Here is a 5861-nt window from a genome sequence, read left to right on the forward strand (position 1 = left end):
ATTTAGATGAACGTCTCGGAATGAAAAAACAAAAAAGTTTTATAACATAGATAATAGTTGCTAATGATAATAGAGAGAGAGAGAGAGAGAGAGAGAGAGAGAGAGAGAAGAGAGAGAGAGAGAGAGAGAGAGAGAGAGAGAGAGAGAGAGAGAGAGAGAGAGAGAGAGAGAGAGAGAGAAATTAATTGGTTGTACTATATGTTTGATATTCTGTTGAATTATAATTCAATGAGTAGTGGATCAGCAACGGAAGTTTGTGAGACGAGGAAAATTAAATAATATTAAATGAAATACATTTCCAAAGGTCGCATTTCTAGGTTCAAAATCCAGCCAGGTGATATGGAATATGATCTGTTTATTGAAATCGTCCTCAAACTTACAATCGTCAATTTCCGTTACGGAGACAAAAAGTCTCTTCTCAGTTTTAGACTAATAATGATGAACGATATCTGTAGCTTTATCATTTACCTATGAATTTGGGAATGGCAGGCATTCTTCCTATTCCGCCTGGTTCTTACCTGTAGCAGCCTATCATATATGAATTTCGATTTGTAATTATTCTCCTCTTCTATTGCTGTCATATTTTTTATCAGCTTCAACAATCCCCTCCTTCTCCTTCATTTTAACTCTTTTAGCGTCATCTCTTGGGATACTATTTCTTCCAGTCAAAAATGGTGAATAATTCAATACAGTGTCGCAAGCTTTATACATTAAAAAGCATAACTTTCGTTGCTTCTGTACTTGAGTCAGTATTTGGGTATAATCTGGGTATTTTTTAAAGTTTGAATACATCCCTTGGGGCCCTGGTGAGAGGCAGGAATAAGATATTATATTACGATACGACTCCATTAAGGACAAATGATGCTGTTAGATAGTATTTTTCACTGGAATTCATCGAAGACAAAGGAAATAAAATACAATATCTAGAGAAAGGAGACCGAAAAGTTATCCCATTTCAACACTATCAAATAAAAATATATTTCTATCAATTCGTGAATGGTATGCTTCCCCATATTGAAATTTATGATTTTCATTAATGTACCAAATGATATGGATCTATCGCTCGGAAATAAGGTCACCTGTATGGAAGATAAGCCTCATGCGAGTAATAGTAATCAAGATATAAAGTTTGTGAAACAATAAAAATTTCCGACTTTTGTATAGACGATTGGATATACAGCTATATTACACCTATAAAGTTGAAATATTTGGAATTTAATTTCTACAAGTCACCTATCGTTAGTCTTGTTGGCTATTAATGTTAATATAGTATGTATTCCAAAGGCCCGGGAAATAATTTATCAACGGTCGATTGGTTTTCATTGTCTACTAGTAGAAGCCGTATTTATCTTTAATGGCAAGTAATCACCCGGATATGCCTAGTTGATATGCTATTCATACGCAAAACTATTATTCTATAAATTGACCAATAACAGTAGTCATTGTATGGATGGAACGCATTAATATGTGATATGCAAAAACAAAATATATCACTGAAATGAATGGATATTATTTCCAGTTTTTTTGCTCAGGGGAATAACTCTCTCTCTCTCTCTCTCTCTCTCTCTCTCTCTCTCTCTCTCTCTCTCTCTCTCTCTCTCTCTCTATATATATATATATATATATATTCTGTATATATATATATATATATATATATATATATATATATATATATATATATACTGTATATATATATATATATATATATATATATATATATATATGTATATATATATATATATATATATATATATATATATATATATATATATATACATATACATATATATATACAGTATATATATATATATATATATATATATATATATATATATATATATATATATATATATATATAAATATATATATATATATATATATATATATATATATATATATATATATATATATATATATATATATATATATACACAGAATATATATATATATAGAGAGAGAGAGAGAGAGAGAGAGAGAGAGAGAGAGAGAGAGAGAGAGAGAGAGAGAGAGAGAGAATAAGAATAAGTTTTGGAAAGAAGTGAAGAGAGTAAGGAAGGCTGGGGCAAGAATTGAAGAGACAGTGAAAGATGGAAATGAAAGGTTGTTAAAAGGAGAGGAGGCAATGAAAAGGTGGGCGGAATATTTTGAAAGTTTGCTGAATGTTGAGGATAATAGGGAGGCAGATATAATTGCTGTTCCAGGTGTTGAGGTGCCAGTGATGGGAGATGAGAATGAGAGAGAGATTACAATAGATGAAGTGAGGAGAGCACTAGATGAAACGAGAGTAGGAAAAGCATCTGGTATGGATGGTGTGAAAGCTGAGATGTTGAAGGAAGGGGGTGTGACTGTACTTGAATGTTTGGTGAGATTTGTTTAATATGTGTTTTGTGTTGTCAATGGTACCAGTAGATTGGGTTTGTACATGTATTGTACCACTATATAAGGGTAAGGGAGATGTGCATGAGTGTTGTAATTCAAGAGGTATTAGTTTGTTGAGTGTAGTTGGAAAAGTGTATGGTAGAGTATTGATTAATAGGATAAAGGATAAAACAGAGAATGCAATGTTGGAAGCACAGGGTGGTTTTAGAAGAGGTAGGGGTTGTATGAATCAGATTTTTACAGTTAGGCAGATATACAAGAAATATTTAGCAAAAGGTAATTAGGTGTATGTTGCGTTTATGGATCTGGAGAAAGCATATGATAGAGTTGATAGGGAAGCAATGTGGAATGTGATGAGGTTATATGGAGTTGGTGGAAGGTTGTTGCAAGCAGTGAAAAGTTTCTACAAAGGTAGTAAAGCATGTGTTAGAATAGGAAATGAAGTGAGTGATTGGTTTCCGGTGAGAGTGGGGCTGAGACAGGGATGTGTGATGTCGCCGTGGTTGTTTAACTTGTATGTTGATGGAGTGGTGAGAGAGGTGAATGCTCGAGTGCTTGGACGAGGATTAAAACTGGTAGACGAGAATGACCATGAATCAGTTGTAAATCAGTTGTTGTTTGCAGATGATACTGTACTGGTTGCAGACACAGAAGAGAAGCTTGACCGACTAGTGACAGAATATGGAAGGGTGTGTGAGAGAAGGAAGTTGAGAGTTAATGTGGGTAAGAGTAAGGTTATGAGATGAACGAGAAGGGAAGGTGCTGCAAGGTTGAATGTCATGTTGAATGGAGAGTTACTTGGGGAGGTGGATCAGTTTAAGTACTTGGGGTCTATTGTTGCAGCAAATGGTGGAGTGGAAGCAGATGTACGTCAGATAGTGAATGAAGGTTGCAAAGTGTTGGGGGCAGTTAAGGGAGTAGTAAAAAATAGAGGGTTGGGCATGAATGTAAAGAGAGTTCTATATGAGAAAGTGATTGTACCAACTGTGATGTATGGATCGGAGTTTTGGGGAATGAAAGTGATGGAGAGACAGAAATTGAATGTGTTAGAGATGAAGTGTCTAAGGAGTATGGATGGTGTATCTCGAGTAAATAGGGTTAGGAACGAAGTGGTGAGGGAGAGAACGGGTGTAAGAAATGAGTTAGCGGCTAGAGTGGATATGAATGTGTTGAGGTGGTTTGGCCATGTTGAGAGAATGGAAAATGGTTGTCTGCTAAAGAAGGTGATGAATGCAAGAGTTGATGGGAGAATTACAAGAGGAAAGCCAAGGTTTGGGTGGATGGATGGTGTGAAGAAAGCTCTGGGTGATAGGAGAATAGATGTGAGAGAGGCAAGAGAGCGTGCTAGAAATAGGAATGAATGGCGAGCGATTGTGACGCAGTTCCAGTAGGCCCTGCTGCTTCCTCCGGTGCCTTAGATGACCACGGAGGTAGCAGCAGTAGGGGATTCAGCATTATGAAGCTTCATCTGTGGTGGAAATGTGGGAGGTTGGGCTGTGGCACCCTAGCAGTACCAGCTGAACTCGGTTGAGTCCCTGATTAGGCTGAAGGAACATAGAGAGTAGAGGTCTCCTTTTTGTTTTGTTTCATTGTTGGTGTCGGCTACCCCCCAAAATTGGGGGAAGTGCCTTGGTATATGGATGGATGGATATATATATATATATATATATATATATATATATATATATATATATATATATATATATATATATATATATATATATATATATATATATATCTGCTAAGAAACTGTAGGAAAGATTACTGGATTTCCATATATGGAAAGATCTTGTTGAGGGGTAGATGAAGATGGTTAGGATATGTTTTTCACAATCCCCAGGGTAGATTAGTTCAGCAAACGTTTAACTGGTTTACAAAGGCACTAGAAGAGTCAGGAGACCAACGCCTGCATGGCTGGTGACTATGAAGCAGGAAGTAGAGGATGAATTGTGAGGTATCGACTTAAAAGCTCAAAGTAGAGACTATGGGCAAAATTAATTAAAAATCCTTTCCGTCAATCAGCCTTGGTATATATTTAGTTAAATATTTAGATAAATATATATATATATATATATATATATATATATATATATATATATATATATATATATATATGTATATATATGTATATATACATATAAATATACATATATATATATATATATATATATATATATATATATATATATATATATATATAAATATATATATATATATATATATATATATATATATATATATATATATATATATATATATATATACATATATATATATTAATATATATATATATATATATATATTAATATATATATATATATATATATATATATATATATATATATGTATATATATATATATATATATATATATATATATATATATATATACATATATATATATATATATATATATATATATATATATATATATATATATATATATATATATATATATATATATATATATATGTAGGAACGGTCTTACAAGAGTATACTTAGCGTTATATAAGAATAAGTGAAAACAAAAATCTACCCTATACTGTTCTTTTACATTCATTCCGCTGACTGCAGTTTCAGAACTTCACTCATGGCTCATGGCCTCCGTTATAGCTACATTGAACAATGGTAATAAACTTCAATACACTCCGAATTGCTAATTAATTTCTTTTATAATTCTTTTTTTCACATAATCGTCCATTTACTTCAAGGAACAATGATCAAAGACCAGAACCTGGACAAATGCTAGTTTGCCTGGCTCCTTTAGCCTATATCTTCCAATGTGTTCACTGACGTGTAGCTAACCGACACAGCTTTCATCGACATGAAGAGTAATAAATTTGATGAATCTATAAAGAAATAGGTCGGAAGTGATAGAGGCTGTTAGGATGGAGGGTGAAAGAAGAATTTTATGAGGAGGAAAAATAACAGGAAATTAGCCATGATATTAGAAAAAAAAAAAACACGAAAAATTCTTTGTAGTATATAGTTATCATTTTATTGATAAATCCTTTTTTCTTGCTTTTTCTTTGATAAATCGAGCTTTTTGGGTTCATTAATCAAGAACCCTTTTAGTAGTGTCTAGTAGAAACGTGTTTTCAATAACAAAAGAAAAATAATAATAATAACAATAATAATAAAAATAATAATAATAATAATAATAATAATAATAATAATAATAATAATAATAATAATAATAATAATAATAATAATAATAATAATAATAATAATAATAATAATAATTAGTTCCCGATATTTATCACTATATAAGAAAATACAAAATACATATTCAACTCCTTCTTTTCCATTCCTTAGAGAAATGCATATTTATCCTTAAAGCAATGTTATAATCCCCTACTAATTATAAAAAAAAAAAATTAAACAATTTTATCACCATCGTTTATAACTGGTATAGACAAAAAAGTGTTTTTGTGATTACATGTTTTAATTAACTCTATCAAAGCGTCCCTAATAAATAACGTC

This window comes from Palaemon carinicauda, chromosome 2, assembly GCF_036898095.1.
Source record: "Palaemon carinicauda isolate YSFRI2023 chromosome 2, ASM3689809v2, whole genome shotgun sequence".
Classification (NCBI taxonomy): Eukaryota; Metazoa; Arthropoda; class Malacostraca; order Decapoda; family Palaemonidae; genus Palaemon; species Palaemon carinicauda.